Consider the following 19099-nt stretch of genomic DNA (forward strand, 5'->3'; position numbering starts at 1 on the left):
GCACGCGCCGGCCCCGCCGCCTCCGCCAATTGGGGACGGGGCCCAGCCACGCCGCCTCCGCGAAGGGTGGAGGGTGGGCGCCAGGGGCGCGCGCCGCCGTATTCGGCGGGTCGCCAGGTGGGTGGGGGGCTCGGGCCGCCGGGCCGCCGGCCCCGGGGTGGGGCTCGGCTCTCCTCGGCTCCCGCCTGTGTGGCGCGCGACGCTTGGGACACTCCTTCAGCCTTGTGCTGTTTTTGTATTTCATGTGTTTACTTCACACGACCGGGTTGGAGACTGCCCGTAAGTGCGAATCTAAGTGCCCCTGCTCCAAAAAGAAACCAAAAGTAACAGCTGTGTGATATATTAAGCCCGCTCCAGCTGCTGGAACTGTATACAAATGAGTTATTTTTAAGACTTGTTTTTTAAGATTTAAAAATAGCACGGAATATAGGCTTATGCACTAGTGCAGGCAAGTGTTCTAATTGGAGAAATAAGACGGTGGTTACCGTTGAGATTTGGGGAGGAAGGGGGTGATGGTAAAAGACAGCATGCTTTTAGAATGTTTGGGTTTGTTTATATAAGCTATACACTGATTACCATTAAAATATATATATTTGTATATTATGCGCTCGATTCTGAAAGACTCGCCTACTTGCTCACATAGGTGTGGCAAGCGGTTTTGATGCAGTCTCAGAGATTAATGAGGACATGAAGAATTGAGGTGGCTCAACCCGAAAAGCACAGTCATTGCAAAGAACAGCTTCTGGTAAATAAGAACCTTTTTTATAAAATTATGTCGTTCCCTTCTCCTACGCCCCAGCCTACTAGAAAGAAATCTTCCTTAAACATAGTTGTCATTCAATTGATTTAATTTAATTGCCAACATGATCAACTTCAGGGATTTAATGTGGCTTTTTAAAAAACAATCTAATCTTTATCATATCAAATATATAAGATTTCTGGTTGTGAGACCCTGGTGCTTGACACTCGGTGAAAGAAAATCACAAACGGTAGGACAATGTAAGCATAAAAGGATAAGTGATAGAAGTTGGCATTTGTTAGATACCAGATGAGTGAATGGGTGTGTGCTGTAGGAGTTCAGACACAGAATTGCTCAGTCATACCACGGCAGCTCACAAAGGCCTTAGAGAGGATCACACATGTTGTGTACCTTGAAGGATGGTAAGACTTAAATAAAAGCAGAGAATATTTCAGGCACAAGAAAAATACTGTTAAAAAAAAAATCCAGAAGTGAAAATATAACAGGACCATTTGAGAAATAGTAAGTCAGTTTGACTTGCATGAGTCAAGAAAAAGTTTTAAGAAGTGAGAGTCTCCTGGAGACTCCTGGAGAGTTTTCTCAGCCCGTTGCAGTGGCTCATGCTTGTAATCCTAGCACTCTGGGAGGCCTAGGCGGGAGGATCGCTTGAACTCAGGAGTTCAAGACCAGCCTGTCTCTACTAAAAATAGAAAGAAATTAGCCAGACAACTAAAAAAATATATAGAAAAAATTAGCCAGGCGTGGTGGTGCATGCCTGTAGTCCCAGCTACTCGTGAAGCTGAAGCAGAAGGAGTGCTTGAGCCCAGGAATTTGAGGTTGCTGTGTGCTAGGCAGATGCCACGGCACTCTAGCCCAGGCAACAGGGCGAGATTCTGTCTCAAAAAAAAAAAAAAGAACTGGGAGTCTCCTTAAATGCCAAGCAGGGGAATTTGGGTTTTGGACAGAGTAGGCAGTGGGTAGACATTGGGAGCATATAAGCTGGTAATTTGCTTCAAATGGTTTTAACAGGACCACCAAGAGCTGATTCAAACTGGACTGACTTTCCCCATTCTCATTGGCCTTGTGCTTCAAAAAAATTATCTTGACAAAATTATTAGAGCAGAAACAAAGGGCAGAACTGATAGGATTAGTCCTTTTCTAATGGAACCAGAAAAGGAGGGGCAGAAATCAAGGTAGAAGTGATAGGATTTAAAGTGTTAGGGAGAGAAATTGAGGCAACCATTCACTCTTTCAAGGACTTGGTAATGATAACTTACCATTGTGTACTGAGTACTACCATGGGCCCCAAATGGTGAACAAGATAGTCATGCTCCAGCTGTCAATAGAACCTAGCAGGATGACTCAGTTTCCACCTAAAGAGAATGATGATACTGTTGACAAAAAAAGCCTGAAGGGATGGAAAAGTTGTGTTGTTGTTGAGTTTTCGGTGATGCACCTCAGAATAGAGTTGAGTGGTAGAAAGCTCAGGCTCGATACAGAGCTTGAAGCAGCAACAGAATGAGAGGAACAACCCGAAAGCCAGCCAACCCAGGGCAGTATAGTGGTGTCTCAAACTAGAATACTGAGTACTGCAGAAGTCAAAATGAGGAATAAGAAAGCAAACTGAATCAGCTTACTTTAAAAGCAGTTTCTATTGTTTGTGACTTTACCATTAAAAAAATGCAGACCAGCTGCTGTTTGCCTACATTCCACCATTATCCTGTGTCCTTCATTGTGCTTACTTGAGGCTTTCCTGGGGGCAAGCTTCTCCCTCTTTTTCCATAGCATTGTTCTCCATGCCCAAGAGGTGGAGATACCTTAAATATCTAAATATTCTTTGGGCTATAAACTCTGTAAACATATCCACAATAAACATCCTGGCCCAAGGGCCACTTCATACTTATATTTAATAATGACAGCTGACTAATATCTAAAGTAAGGTGGGCCAGGTGTGGTGGCTTACGGCTGTAACCTTAGCACTCTGGCAGGCTCAGGGGGGAGGATCGCTTGAGGTCAAGAGTTCAAAACCAACCTGAGCAAGAGTGAGACACTCATCTCTAAAAATAGAAAAAAATAGCTGGGCAACTAAAAATAGAAAAAAAAAAATTAGCGGGCATGGTGGTACACACCTGTAGTTCCAGCTACTTGGGAGGCTGAGGCAGTAGGATCGCTTAAGCCCAGGAGTGTGAGGTTGCTGTGAGCTAGGCTGATGCCACAGCACTCTAGCCCAGGCAACAGAGCAAGACTGTCTCAAAAAAAAAAAAAAAAACAACAACAACAAAAAAAAAAGCACAGTGAAAAATAAACAAGATTTACCCCAGAAATGGTGTTTAGAATGTTGAGAGTTTCACAATATTTATGAGACTATCCAAAATTACAGAAGTAGTTCAAATTCCCTATATCTTTCCAAACATCTGGAACTGAATAGTGTTACTAAAAGCAGGCTGGGCACAGTGGTTCATGCCTGTAATCCTAGCACTTTGGAAGGCTTCACTTTGGTAGGAGAATCGCTTGAGGCCAACAGTTTAAGACCAGCCTGAACAAAAGCAAGATCCTGTCTCTACAAAAAATAGAAAACTTAGCCAGGCGTGGTGGTATGCCCAACCCAGGAATTTGAGGTTGCAGTGAGTTATGATCATGCTACTGTACTCTAGCCCAGATAAAAGAGCAAGACCCTGTCTCAAAAAAATAAATAAAAACCAAAAGCCCAGCAAATAGTGAATATAAATACAGACTTTTTGTTTCTATTTTGACAAGTTTAAAACATTCAGAAACATTCACAGAATAATTAATATCCAACATAACCACTGCTCAAAAATTCACATTTGTCATTTCTGCATCAAATATATTTCAAAAATTAAACAAAAAAGTTGAAATTCCACTGTTATTCTTTTTTTTTTTTTTTTGAGACAGAGTCTTGCTCTGTTGCCTGGGCTAGAGTGCCGCGGCATCAGCCTAGTTCACAGCAACCTCAAACTCCTGGGCTCAAGCAATCCTGCCTCAGCCTCCTGAGTAGCTGGGACTACAGGCATGTGCCACCATGCCCGGCTAATTTTTTCTATATATATTTTTAGCTGTCCAGATCATTTCTTTCTATTTTTAGTAGAGATAGGGTCTTGCTCTTGCTCAGGCTGGTCTAGAAATCCTGATCTCAAGCTACCCTCCCCCCCTCGGCCTCCCGGAGTGCTAGGATTACAGGCATGAGCCACCTCGCCTGCCTCCACTGTTATTCTTAACCCCATTCTCCTCCCCTCTCTTAAAGCAATCATAATGCTCAATTTAATGCATGTCCACTGAGTCCATACATATGACTGTAAATTTATGAATCCATAAACAGTAGAGACAGAAGACTGCATACGTATAAGAGGAATGAATTGCTGGGCCACAGAGTATTAAACCTTGTAGTAAGTTTCAACATCTAACAGGGCAAGTGCTCCTTATCTTTTTTCAATATTGTTTTGGCCCTTCTTGGATGTTATTTTTAAAACCAGTTTGTCTAATTTGTAAGAAGAATCCTATTGGGATTTTGCTTTGAATTGAATTGGATTGATTAATTTGACATCTTTTCAGGATGAATTCTTCCTAGATAATATGACATATAGCTTTATTTTTTTAAGTCTATCTTGACATCCTTTAATAATGTTTTATCATTTTTTTCTTAAAGCTCTTGTATCTTTGGCTAATTTTTTTCTGAGGTGCTTTATAACTTTTATTGCTATTTTAAATTTTATTTTTTCCTATTTTATTTTCTATTTGGTTATTGCCAACATATGAAACAATTATTGATTTTCATATTTTGATCTTATAGCCAGCAATACTGTTGCATTTTGTTTTATATATATATATATATAACACAATATATATATATATACTATTAATTTTTCAGTAGATGCTCTTGGGTTTTTTATGTAGATAATATTATTTACAAAAACTATCAACTTGTCTCTTCCCTTCTTATACCTCTTCTTTTATTTTCTTATAACCATTAGAACAATTATTACTTTATGGAATAGTAGCAATGATAGTGGGCATCCTCATCTTACTCCTGACTTTAATAAAAATGCTTTTAAAGTTTGATGTTTGCTGTTTTAGGTAATTCTCCATATCACAATATAATAGATTTCTTCTATTTCTAGTTTTTTTAGTTTTTGTTTTTACTATAAATGAGTGCTCAATTTTATTTATTTATTTATTTATTTATTTATTGGAGATGGTCTCACTCTGTTGCCTGGGGCTAGAGTGCAATGGCATCATCAGAGCTCATTGCAACCTCAAACTCCTAGGCTCCAGTGATCCTCCTGCCTCAGCCTCCTGAGGAGCTGGAACTACGACATCACATTCAGCTAATTTTTTTTTTCTCTATTTTTTGTAGAGACAGGGTCTCGCTATGTTGCTTAGGCTGGTCTTAACCTCTTAGCCTCAAGTGATCCTCTCACCTTGGCCTCCCAAACTATTAGGATTATAGGTATGAGCCACCACACCTGGTCTCAATTTTATACTATATATTGCCTTTTTATGCATCTAGAAATGACCATGTGGCTTTTCTCCTTTATGTTTTTTTTTGTTGTTGTTGTTAGACAAAGTCTCACTCTGTTGTACAGGGTAGAGTGCCGTGGCATCAGCCTAGCTCACAGCAACCTCAAACTCCTGGGCTCAAGCGATCCTCCTGCCTCAGCCTCCCCAGTAGCTGGGACTACAGGCATGCGCCACCATGCCCAGCTAATTTTTTCTATATATTTTTAGTTGTCCAGATAATTTCTTTCTATATATTTTTTAGTAGAGATGGAGGTCTCGCTCTTGCTCAGGCTAAACTCAGCTCAAGCGATCCTGCTGCCTCAGCCTCCCAGAGTGTTAGGATTACAGGCGTGAGCCACCACACCTGGCCTCTCCTTTATATGTTAATGTGGTGAGATGATATTTATAGATTTTCTAATATTGATCATCCTTTTATTACTCACGTAAAATCCTACTTGGTTACAATAGGTCTTTTTTTTTTGACACTGATGAATTTGTAACAGAAATAGTATATCAGGATGGAGCATGACTGAGAACTGATCCTGCTCTTAGAGGATACCAAATATTTCAGAGATTTCATAGGAATATTGCTCCGTTAAGAACAGTGACTCAAATCTCTTAGGCTAAGTTCAAATAAGGCCCAACTCTTGGCCTGAGACTCTGGTTCCCACAGGAGCAATACAGGCTGAACTGGTCTGATAACTTTACCATCGAGAGTTTTAAGAGAGGACCAGAAACAACAGAAGTCACCTTTCAGAGGAATGAAGAGTTTATAATCTCCCATGTGCCCCAAAGAACTCCGGGATCTCTTTTCTGAAAGGTGCCGAGCCACTCAACTGGCAGAAGAGACATAGTGAGGTTGAACAGCACCCCACTCTTTGGTGGGGAAGGGCTGCTGGAGTTTCCGCAGGTTGAGTGGTCCCAAGGGTGCAAACAGTTCTGCTGGAGGCCCCTAGGCTGGCCACTAGCTGGGTAAAAGAACCCTGGCAGCAGAAGACTATAGGATGTCTACTGGTAGCATGTGCTGAATTGGGGAAAAAGAAGTTGAGCCTCACTCACATCTCCCCAGTCCAAATTCTCACCAGAACTATGTCACAGGACCCTTTGAAGATCTATCATTTGGACACTTTCCATGTGAAGGGTACTGGTGGCCAGTTGGTATTAATCAGAGAAGTTCGGGACAACCAACAGAAAAGGACAGAAATGTCTCCCATCACCTAGTTGGGGTTCTTCACATGATGGCACCATGGTAATGTCCCGCTAATAACAGAGCAACAAACTTTCAAGGGCAATCATGCAAAGAAATGTAATTTTCCTCCCCCTCCTGCTTGCCACACCTGGTACTCTGATGGCAGGAGTAATGTAGTTGTTTTCTATTCCTGTGTAACAAATTACCACAAATGTAGTGGCTCATAGCAACACAAATTTATTAGCTCACAGTTCCGTATATCAGAAATCCAGGTGAGCCCACCTGATTCCTCTACTCCAGGTCTCCTAAAGTCTACAGCAAGGTGTTGGCCAGCTTGGCCTCTTATCTGGAGGCACTAGGGAAGAACATGCTTTCTAGCTCATTCCAGTTCAGTTCTTTGTGATTGTAGAACTGTGATCCTCTTTTTCTTGCTGTCTGTGGGGGCTGCTCTCAGCTGAGAAGGGCTTCCTGCATTCCTTGGCACATGACCCCCTCCATCTTCAAGCCAGCAACAGTGTGTCAAATCTCCCTTGGCCTTCCAACCTCTGACTTAGTCTTCTGATGCCAGCCAGAAAAATGTCTGACTTTAAAGTTTCATATGACTTGATGAAACCAACCTACATCTCCCTTTTTCCATGTAATGTAACATAATCATGGGAGTACTATCTCATCATGGTCACAGGTTCTACCCACTCTTAAAGGGGAGAGGATTACACAAGGGTAAGAGTCACAGGGGTCATCTTGGAATTCTTGGCACCACAAGAACAGGGAAGAGGGAATGGGATGTGACAAGACCCATGCCCCACATCCCACACCCCCTTCCCAATTCACAAGGCTAGCCTGCTTTGGTGGGTGAGAGGGGGAGGAAAGCTTTGAATCAAATATGAATTGAAGTTTCAAAATGAAGGAATCAGTCTTTTTTTTTAAGTGACAGGGTCTCACTCTGTCACCCCAGTTGGAGTGCAGTGGTACAATCATAGCTCATTATAACTTCAAATTCCTGGGCTCAAGGGGTCCTCCTGTCTTTGCTTCCCGAGTAGCTGACATGACAGCACTTTGGGAAGATAAGGTGGGAGGACTGCTTGAGGCCAGGAGTTCAAGACCAGCCTGGGCAACATAGCAAGACCTCAGTCTCTACAAAAAATAAGAAAAATCACCCAGGCATGGTGGCAGGTGCCTGTAGTCCCAACTACTTGGGAGGCTGAGACAGGAGGATCACTTCAACCCAGGAGTTTGAGGATGCAGTAAACTATGATTGTACTACTGCATTCCAGCCTGGGCAACAGAGCAAGACCTTGTCTCTTAAAAAAAAAGAAAAGTTATCATAAGCTAAAGTTAATTTATTATTAAAGAAAGAAAATTTCTAAAATAAATTTAGTGTAGCCCACGTATACAGTGTTTATAAAGTAATATAGCATCATGTCCTAGGCCTTCACATTCTCTCACCACTCTCTTACTGACTCACCCAGAGTAACTTCCAGTCCTGCAAGTTCCATTCATGGTAAGTGCTCTATACAGGTGGACCATTTTTTATCTTATACCGTATTTTCACTGTACCTTTTCTATGTTTAGGTATGTTTAGATACACAAATCCTTACTATTGTGCTACAACTGCCTACGCTATTCAGTACAGTGACATGCTGTACAGGTTTGTAGCCTAGGAGTAACAGGCTCTATCATATAGCCTAGGTGTGTAGTAGGCTATATCATCTAGGTTTGTGTAAGTGTACTCTATGATGTTCACACAGCAATGAAATCGCCTAACGATGCATTTCTTAGAATATATCTGTGTTGTTAAGTGACACATTGCTATACTTGCTTTCCCAGCCTCCCTTGCAGCTAGGACATGGGCTTGTTACCTAGACTTAAAATTGGGAGCTAGTGATATAAAAGCCAAGATCTTGGTAAGTCCATTCTTCAATTGGGTGTCTGAAGGTAGTTGGGAGTTGCAGCATAGCAACTCAGAGATGCTGGGACTGTGCAAGCTATGGTGCCCAGTGTCCTGCAGAAGTCAGGATACCCTCACTGGGCTGGTTTGGGACATGATTTTAGCTGTGGTCCTGGCTGCACCCAGCTCCCCTGTACCTGCCCACTTTTCAAGTTGCTTCCTCAGCCTTTCCAATGGTCCTTTGACCCAATATCCTTTTAAAAGATTTTTCCCCCTAAATCCCACAAGGTGCATTATAGGCTCACCTGTGTCCCCTAAAGTTCTTATATTGAAGTCCTAACACCCAGCATAACAGAATGTGACCTTATTTGGGTTGTTGCAGATGTAACTAGTTAAGATGAAGTCATACTGGAGTAGGGTGGGCCCCTAATCCAGTATGACTGGTGTCCTTATAAAAGGGGAAATTTAGATACAAACACACACTAGGAGAACAGCATGAGGGGACTGGAGTTATGTTCCACAAACCCAAGAAACTCCAGAAGCTAGGAAGAAAGGCTTGAAACAGATCCATCCCTACTGTCTTCAGAGAAACCAGGGCTCTTCCAACACTTTAGTTTCAGACCTGCCCTCCAGAACTGTGAACGACAAATTCTATTTTTCTGAGCCACCCAGTTTGTGGTACTTTGTTGGAGCAGCCCTAGAAAAGTAATACAGTTGGTTTCTGCTACTTACCACTGAGAATCATGATTGATATAATTTTTTATTGAGTGAATAATCATGGCACATCTAAGAAACTGGCACATCTGACAGCTTAGGCAGGGATGGATGTCTTTGAATGACAGGTTGGCATGGTCTTCAAATTAAAATCTCACAAAAGTAGTACTGTCTTGCAGGGCTGTAGGGCAGTCCTTGGTAGCATTAAAGTCTTCCTCCCAAGGCAAGCTAGAGAGGTTGTTCCCATGCTCAGTGGGTACCTTGAAGGGGTCAGACAATTCCTGCCAGCAATCTCTGCCTGACCACTCCATTTTACACTATTGCTGGTTGATGAGGTGTTTGGAACTCTCTAATTACTACAGCTGGCTCCAGATGTCTGGGCTGTTGATCTTCAAATTGGTTAAAAAGTCACCGTGCCTCCTCCCTGATGAGGAGCTGCTGGGTAGGCATATGGATCTTTAATTTTTTTCTACAGTGGCTAGACCTAGAAGACTGCCAACTAACCTCTGGGAGTCCCCCAACTTAGGTCACTGTAACATCTGCTCTTTTAAAAATGCCATCATAGTCTTTGTCTCTTTATTCTAAGCCAACACTATCACTTACGTAGATTATGACAGACATCTGGGGTCAATCTGTTCCCTAGAACCCAAAATAAACAGCAGAAAGTTGGGCCTAAGCAGGACAAATGACCCACCTTGCATTTGCAGTACAGGCTTAGCTGAGGATAGCTCAGGAGAGCACTCATTGGCTGAGAGTCTTAGCAACATAGTATACTTACCCTCATTGGCTGAAGCAAACAGTATAGCTGCCTTATCAGCTCTCATTGGTTGTGACAATAGATGGCTCTATAAACAGCATTATAACTGACTGTTATATAAGAAGTGGGGGCTGCACATTTAACTCACACCAGCTCAGGCAGGCAAATAGAAAAAAAATAGCACTTTTATTTTGCCTATGAGTATTCCTGAGGCTGTGCCTGTCCAGTAGCTACCATTTAAAGGGGTGGATCTGATCATTTAATCAGTCAATTTAGGCAGTGTCCAGTCTCTTTTAAATAGAAATATTTAGTCTTTGTTTTAGATTTCCCTCATCCCAGTTTTTCTCTCTAAGTGGTATTCTAGTGTGGCGGGCGGGGGTCCTGGCCTTGTGCTGTTCCCGCAGCGCTGCTCACATCCACGGCTTTCCACCCTGATGCCCCGCGCCCGCCTCCTCCTCCACCTTCTGCCAGCCTCTGGCACCGCAGCCTGCAGCCTGAAGCCCAGTCCCCAGACGTAAAGTCTGATGCTGCTTTGCTAGCTGTGAGCCCCTTGGCTTTAGCACCTGCTCACTGCTTAGATTTTGGGGCTCTCTTTTCATTTCTGGTACAAAAGGAAATATCTTTCTCGATTTCAAATTATTCTGTCTCTTTCTCTGTATATATATACACACACATATATTTATATAGGTAAAAAATGTATATCATTAATAAATAGATAATGCAGCATTCCTATCTATTTAAAGGGAGTATATGTATTTCATATACGTCAGTTATTGACCAGAAAAAGTCTTAATTTTTAAAAATAAAATTTAAAGAAGTAATACACAAATTCTCCTTGTTAAAAAAAAAAGAGGGGGGCAGGAATATCATAGATAAGGACAAAACCCCTTTAAACCCTACTCAAATCCCTGTCCTTCATCATCCCAGAGGCAACCTGAGGACCTAACCTTTGCAAACACTAGCTTTCTTTTGACAGACTTACCTAAATGAGTAGGATGGGCCTATAAAATGAAAATTGTACCTTAGTTATATTTTAGAGCTTGTCTGGAATAATACACAGTAAAGGGGCATTCTGTTTTGTCTTAGTCCGTTTTCTGTTGCTTATAACAAAATACCTGAAGCTGGGTAATTTATAAAGAAAGGAATTTACTTCTTACAGTTATGGAGGCTGGGAAGTCCAAGATCAAGGACTCTGAAGAGTCTTGAGGCAACAGAGAGGCATCACATGGCAAGGGCGCTTAGTGTGCTAACGTGCAGCTCAGGTCCCTCTTCCTCTTCCTGCAGAGCCACCAGTTCCCCTCCCATAACTCACAGCCCACTAACTCATTAACCCGTTAATTCGTAAATAGATTGATCCATTCATGAGGGCAGAGCCCTCATGGCCCAATCACTCTTAAAGGCCCTGCCTCTCAATACTGCCACACTGGGGATTAAGTTTTGATGAGTTTTGGAGGGACATTCAAACCACAGCACATACAGGAAGTATATAAAAATAGGAATTAAATAATAAGAATTTGACCATGATCGTCTGACATGGGAATAATCAATTCACTGGAGGAATATATAAACATTTCCAGGCCTTTCCATGGCTTGAAAGAAATAGCTTCCTATTTTAGTCTACTCCCTTACCACTGATTATATGCCCCCTAAAAACACTTCCTGCTAACCTATGTAGTTTTACAGGTACCTTGATACAAAGGACGGGATGCCCATAGAGGGAAATGGATAGTTCAGGTATGTGCACCTTTCTGAATTAAGAAACTGATATTCTGGGCCAGGTGCGGTGGCTCACACCTGTAATCCTAGCACTCTGGGATGCTGAGGTAGGAGGATGCTTGAGGTCAGGAGTTTGAGACCAGCGTGAGCAAGAGTGAGACCCCATCTCTACTAAAAATAGAAAGAAATTAGCTGGACAACTAAAAATATACAGAAAAAGTTAGCCGGGCATGGTGGGACATGCCTGTAGTCCCAGCTACTCGGGAGGCTGAGGCAGAAGGATTGCTTAAGCCCAGGAGTTTGAGGTTGCTGTGAACTAAGCTGATGCCACGGCACTCTAGCCTGGGCAACAGAGCAAGAATCTGTCTCCAAAAAAAAAAAGAAAGAAAGAAAGAAAAGAAACTGATACTCTGGTGTATAAACCAATCCCTTTAATTGTGTAGCTTAAAAAGCTCAATCCAGACAGTTTTCCTAATTTCTAATTCTGTGGTTCTATCCCCAGGGCTTTCATGCCTGGTAATAGAAGCTACTCAGTACATTTGTTGAACAAATGGGTGGCCAAACCATCACTCTTGTTTTGTTAGGTTAACACTTTAAATGATATGAATCATTTTCTTCCTTATAGTATTACTGTGTAAATGATTTCTTTCCACAGAGAGATATGTGCCTACAGCTTGAAGTGGAGTGAATCACATTCAAGGCAGACTGCAAATTAGAAAAGAAAAGAACTTTTATCTGAGGAATGCAAGTCCTTTTAAATTATCAGGCCCAGAGAGACATTAATTAAAATGAGATGGCAATTACATTCTACTCCCCTCTTTGAGCTATGTATTCATCTCTTGAAACTGCTTGCTATTGCCACAAGTAGCAATAAATTAACCTAATAATGCCACACTACCCACTATAACCCACACCCTGTAGCTTAACAATGAATAGCCAATCACTAATCAATGTTATTTCTGTAAACCAACGAGAATTCCTGACAGACGACTTTGTAACAGGCCACTCCCTGTCCCCCTTTTTTGCCTTTAAAAACCTGCTTGTAACAAAGGCCAAACTGAGCTCATATCCAAGGTTACCTCGGTCTGAGTCTTCCAGGCAGTTGTCCTTACTTTGGCTCCAGTAAACCCTTTAGAAATCATACTTTGTGCTTCAGCCTCTTGCTTTTAGGTAGATGCAAAGATCTCATTCATTTATTCACTCATTCAATAAAAATGTGCTAAGTGCTTATTAACTGTGATGCTAAGCTCTGGGGAATACAATCATCATCATCATCATCATCATCATAAAGACCACAGTTCTTGTATTTAACCACAGTGGAAGATGGAAGGGGTTGCAGTTGGAAGTTCTAAGCAGCATGTTGAAAAAGATGAGGAAATCAAACTGTCTGAACTTAGAAATGAGAGACTAGCAATTATTAACTGTAGAAGTCCATGGACCTCTACTGTCTCACTCATCCAGCTGAGGTTCAGGTGACAAGTATAAGGTTAAAAACCCCAGGCCTTTCCAGAAGTCTGGGGAACCACACAGACCGGTGGACTAACAACACCTAACTGTTAGACAGTTAGGTGCTTTCCAACTTTTTGCCATTATTAATAATGCTTTGATAAACTTCCACGTACAAAATCCTTGTATACATCCTTACTTCCTTGGTATAAAGTCCTGCTAGTGGACTTTCTGGGGCAAAGAACGTAAGCATTTTTGTGGCTGGGCAATTTATAGCCTCATAATGGGTGTGAGAGGGTACTCATTTTCCCACACCCTTTGCTAGAGTAAATTTAAAAAGGTGTGGTTTTATAGGTCTCTATTAAAATCAAAACAAAATGTTTGCCAGTCTTATATGCTAAAAAATTCATTTAATTTTCATTTAAGTACATTTTTAATCAGTTGGAAAGACCTGTATGTTACATTTATAGAAAAGGAGTTTGCTTTACATTATATTTAAATGACTACTGGGGTCTTGTGTTTTGTATCGATAGTCCTGAGTTGAAGTAGAAACGTCCATCAATGCTTTAACTCATGGGCTTAATGTAAGGGTGTGATAGAAGGAAAAGAGGGTGGTGGAATGGTTAGGGAAAAAAATGAATGTGATAAGAAATGAAGATGAAAAGAACAAAAGTGAGAAAGGGAAATAATGGGGCAGCCACAGGGCCCAGACATCTGCCACCACAGAGGAGCTCTGTCTGTGCTTGTCCGTTTTGTGTACTTGTCCAATGTTTTCAGTTTAAAAGTTGAGCAACTGCAGTTTCCTTTATCATTAGAAGAGGAAATGAAAGAGCAAGCATGAGTCTAGTAATTACTGGGGCCAAAAATGAGAAATCAGCACAGAATGTTTTTTGTTTTTTAAAGGGAAAACCCATGTGTTGCAACTTGCTAATGTCACCAGGATTTTAGTGCTCTGACCTTCAGACGTTAGTCATTCCTTCCTTTTAAATAGCTTCCTCCCTAGTTTCTAACTGATCCTTGTGCTGTTAAACACAGTAGAGCCCTTCAAACCTCTCAGAAAAATCTGAAAATGAACTCAAATTCTAATAAGCAGCATTTCTGAGTGTTAAAATGTGTAAGAATTGACTACATATTTTTTTTTTCTCTCTGAGGATCCTTCCAATTTAAAGGAACTCACTGAGCTAAAATGTAATGTTAAATACGTAAAAGAGGCTTTTTTTTTTTTTTATTTGAGACAAAGTTTCGCTCTGTTGCCCGGGCTACAGTGCGGTGGCGTCAAGCTCACAGCAACCTCAAACTCCTGGGTTTAAGCGATCCTTCTGCCTCAGCCTCCCAAGTAGCTGGGACTACAGGCATGCACCACCATGCCCGGCTAATTTTTTTCTATATATATAATTTTAGCTGTCCAGATCATTTCTTTCTATTTTTAGTAGAGACAGGGTCTCGCTGTTGCTCAGGATGGTCTCGAACTCCTGACCTCGAGCGATCTTCCCGCCTCGGCCTCCCAGAGTGCTAGGATTACAGGCGTGAGCCACCGCGCCCGGCCTTAAAAGAGGCTTTGATTATTAAATGACTGAAAATTTAGGAACCCTATGGTAGTAGTGGTTCCACCTAGCGACCAGAAAATGACACAGTCTGACTGTGGTTTTGTTTTCTTTCTTTTTTTTTTTTAAGGCAAGCATGAGGTGAAGTTTATTGAGGGGGGGAGCAAGATAGGGTTATAGAGCAAGAGCAAGACATAGGTTTACAAAGCATGATACATACGCCACAGATGATGACTGGACCCATTGTCGCAGCAAAGGGAATGCCAAAGGAAGGGCAAAAACAGCCGTGGTTTTGTTTTCAAGCTTAGAGGCTGTCACCCACTTTAAAAATAAAGCTAAATGTTTCTTATCTCTCATTACCTTACTTAATAGTGTCCTCGTCACTTTTAAGTTATTTAGAGACATAAATCCAAATACACTACATAAAAATATGATCAAAAATTAGGGGGGATGGGTGCATACCTACGTGATGGGTGCAATGGGCACTGTCTAGGGGATGGACACGCTTGAAGCTCAGACTCGGGGGGGATAGGGGGGCATGGGCAATGTGTGTGGCCTGAACTTTTGTACCCCCATAGTGAGCCGAAATAAAAAAATAAAAAAATAATTAATAGAGTAATTTTAAAAAGCAAATTGTAGGCTATTGTTAAAAGTAAACTAGAGTCTTTAACCACAGTTAAAAATAAATAAATAAGCTTAAGAAAGAAAATGAAGTAAAGTGAACCAGATTCTAGACCAGAACTTTGCCAGCAAAAATGAAAACAGTCATTTAGTTCAGTATGGAAAGATAAATCCTATGCGACCGGTCATGTCAGAAACACACCATCAATTAGTTTCTTGAATTACCACTACAATCCTCTCAGTTTTCAGAATATTTTAAGCAGGAATTTGGCTGTGATTCATCCTTCTTTCCTTCATTCATTCATTTTTAGAGATAGGGTTTCACTAAATTGCCCAGGCTGGAGCATAGTGGCTATTCACAGATGTGACCACAGTACATTACAGCCTCAAACTCCTGTGTTCAAATGATCCTCCTACCTCAGCCTCCTAAGTAGCTGGGACTATAGGTGGGCGCCACCGTGCCCAGCAATTCATATATTTAACAAATATTTATTGGCATGGTACAAGGCATCAGAAATATAGCCTGTTCAAAATATACATGGTCCCTGCCTTTCTTGGCACGTGCAATGTAGTGAAGGAGAAATACAAGCAGCAAATAAATATATAATTGCAAATTGGGATGAGGAAAAAAACTGGGTTCTTAAAAGAGAGACTTACTAGACTGACGAAAACTCCGCCAGAAACACCATGAGTAATGATCACTTAATTACTCAGAGAGATGCAGCATTTTGGTACGGTGGTATGTTCATATATTTTTGTTCATATATGTGTCATTGCATAACATTTTAATACCTGGCCATGCTCTTTGCCTTTAATTTGAGAGCTCTGTGATGAAAAGGAACTGTCTTCCATCTCTTTCCACTTTTCTGGGTATGGTACAGTGTGCTGCATGCCGCAACTCTTACTTAATTCATGCTACCAACTGAATAAAGGACTGTTTCTTTGAATCTGATTAGTTGGGAAAGTCTCCTTGGTTAGATTGCTTCACCTATGGATTTTGTATTCCTAGCATCTAACGGAGTGCCCAACATAATCGGTGCTCAATAAATATTTGTGGAATAGTGAATAAAATACTAAATGGATAAATGTTTCACTATACTGGTATGTCTCTATTTTCATGTGTCCAGTTAAACCACTCATTTAATCATTCGCTCACTCTACAGATAATCACTGAACATACACCATATGCCAGGCATGGTGCCAGGGCTGGGGCTACAAAGGTGAACAGAAGCAGACAAGACCCTGCCCTTGTGGAGCTTATAGTCTAGTAAGTACAAGTCAGCGGTAGAATAGACCAAGCAAATGCATATCTTCCTTATTGTCAGGAAAGGAGCAGCACATGTCCATGTCTTGATTTAACCATATAATTTCCAGAAGCTCAGAGCAGGGCTCCTTGGGGAGCAGAAGCCACAGTCTATTATTAGGGCTGAGGTGCAGGTGGCTGAATCCTGGATTGGGGTTAGTCTCTTGGGTTTAGTCTCTCAGAAAGCAACTCGGTTTGCGGTTCTGTTGGAATCCAGATGACAGAATGCCTACAACCAAGGAGAAAGCCTGGCTTCAACTGGTAGCCACCTTTTGAGCTAGGTGTCACCCTTCACCTGACACCTGTGGATTGGGGTGGCTGGGAGTGGGCCTGTCTGTGTAGATTGGGCAACAGAGCATTAAACCTTTCTAACTTCCTCGTTGGGCCACCATGGAAGTTAGAAAAGTCACTCAAAGACCTACCAAAAAAGGGAACATGTCATAGAATGGACTGTTCATTGCTCTTTGTTTATTATAACTCAATTAGAATAAGACAGGGCTTCAAAAAGAATCAATGCGTCCGTGACTGCTCAAGTTGAAAGAGATACTCTTTAAGAGAATTATTCAGAGAAACTCCTTTCTACTACTGTTCCTTCCCTCAAATGACAGATGTCTGTAAGATGTCAGAGTGGCTTTAATAGCCTCTGGTTCTGCAGACCCAAAGCAAAGAGGAATAAATAAGATATCATACACACACAAGCACAAATACACACAAATGCTTTTATATACACTAATAAGGAAGTTTTAATCTATTAAACGATTTTCTCCAAAAGAGACTTTAAAGATTGTGAGTAATCAGTTCCATGGCCAAACTGCCTTGGTGTTCTAGCTCTGACACCAGTTTCCTCATCTGTAAAATATGAATAATAACAAGGTTGTTGCAAGGATTAAAAGTTAATACATATACTTTTATCATTGTTAATGCTAATAACCTGGAATCCCCCTTGAAGAAGTTTTAAAAGGGCCATAAATATACTGCAACAGCCTGACTGCCCTCCTTTCCTGCCTCAGTGCTTTTTTTCCTTGCTGCATCATCTTTCCAGAAACTTCTTCCCAGTTTTGTGCATGGGGAACCCCTTTTCATCCTTGAGCTTTGGCTTAGATGTTACCTCCTCAGCTCCTCAGAGGGGGTTTTCAAAAGCAGTCCCCACCCCACAAGCCCCTAGTTACTGTCCATCACATTCCCTTTGTTTATTCCTTTCATAGAATTGATCATGCTCTGAAATCATCTTGTTTACTGCTCTATTTGTTAAATGTTTGTCCTCTTAAAATTCTTTAACATGTTCCTTTTTTTTGTTTTTTTTTTTGAGACAGGGACTCTGCTTCCTGGGCCGGAGTGCAGTGGCTTCATCATAGCTCATTGCAACCTTGAACTCCTGGGCTCAAGTGATCCTCCAGCCTCAGCCTCCTGAGCAGCTGGGACTACAGGTGAGCCACCACATCCAGCTAATTTTTAAATTTTTTATAGAGACGGGGTCTCTCTTGCTCAGGCTGGTCTCGAACTCCTGGCCTCAAGCAATCCTCCGGCCTCAGCCTCCCAAAGTGCTACAATTACAGGTTTAAGCCACCACACCTGGCCAAAAATGTTACTTCTTAACTGTTTGTCTTCTTAAGCTCCATGGGGGCAGGGACCTTGTTTTCTTGTTCACCACAACATCCTAGGAGCCTAGGGCAGCTGTTCCCAAAATGTCGGTCCACAGACCCCCCTGAAAAGGTCTTGTGAGGTCAAAACTCTTTACATAATAATACTAAGACTTTATTTGCATTTTCACTTTGTTGACTTTTGCATTGATGGTGGGTAAAATTGCTGTTACCTTAGCGTGACTCAAGCCATGGCACCAGCTATACTAGCAGTCATTGTACTTCCCCTCTATGTACCCAACAGTTAAAAAAAAAAAGCCAGTTTCACTTAACATTTATTTAAGAATGTTCTTGAAGAAGTAGTCAAAATTATTAATTTTATTTAATCCTCACTCTTGAGTGCACATCTCTTTAGTATTCTGTATGATAAAATGGGAGGTACGTATAAGCACTTCTGCTGCACATCGAAGTATGAGCATTGCTTATCTCAAGGAAAAGTTCTCTTGTGATTGAATTGCAAGCTGCAGTAAACTCCTTTTTCATACGACATTTTTTCCTGAAAGAACAAGGATAAACTATGAGCAAGAGCACAACTAAAAATGTGGATTTGAGAATTATCAGCTTAGAGGTGATGAAGACAACATCTAAAATGTGTCCGACACTGTTTGACCCACTGGAGACAGACAAGTTTTCTGCTCTCACAGAGCAACCAAGAGATAAAGAAAGAGTAGAAGTCAGAATCACAGTTTGCTGAAATTCAATGCTTGGGGCTCCGAGGAGAAAGGCCAAAAGGAAACAACTTCAGGAAACACTGTAATTAAAGAAACATCTCTGCAAAGCATTATTGTTTATTATTAGCAAAACAGAGTAGTTGTGGGCTATAAGCCAAAATGTAGAAACAGTAAAGGTTTTATTCAGCAAAATGTCAGTCTACTTGCACTAATAAAGGATCTTGCCTTTCTCCTTTTGTCGAGTCCTCAACCTGAGAACATTCAGAATTAATTGGCAAATGGCAATATCAGATATCTCTAATTACTAATACTTTGTCAAATTTATGAGAATGATGATTAATTTTTCATCTGTGTCA

The 19099-nt window shown here is 41.3% G+C and overlaps 1 long non-coding RNA gene across 1 annotated transcript; it reads left to right on the forward strand.

The window, feature by feature from the left end:
• The first annotated feature begins 125 nt into the window (after window positions 1–125).
• LOC123639538 lies at window positions 126–17780 on the forward strand. Its single transcript, XR_006735754.1, has 4 exons — window positions 126–279; window positions 644–745; window positions 16293–16396; window positions 17746–17780. It is a non-coding gene; the product is annotated as an uncharacterized LOC123639538 (long non-coding RNA).
• The last annotated feature ends 1319 nt before the right edge of the window (window positions 17781–19099 follow it).

The sequence above is a fragment of the Lemur catta genome, chromosome 6 (genome assembly GCF_020740605.2).
Source record: "Lemur catta isolate mLemCat1 chromosome 6, mLemCat1.pri, whole genome shotgun sequence".
NCBI lineage: Eukaryota > Metazoa > Chordata > Mammalia > Primates > Lemuridae > Lemur > Lemur catta.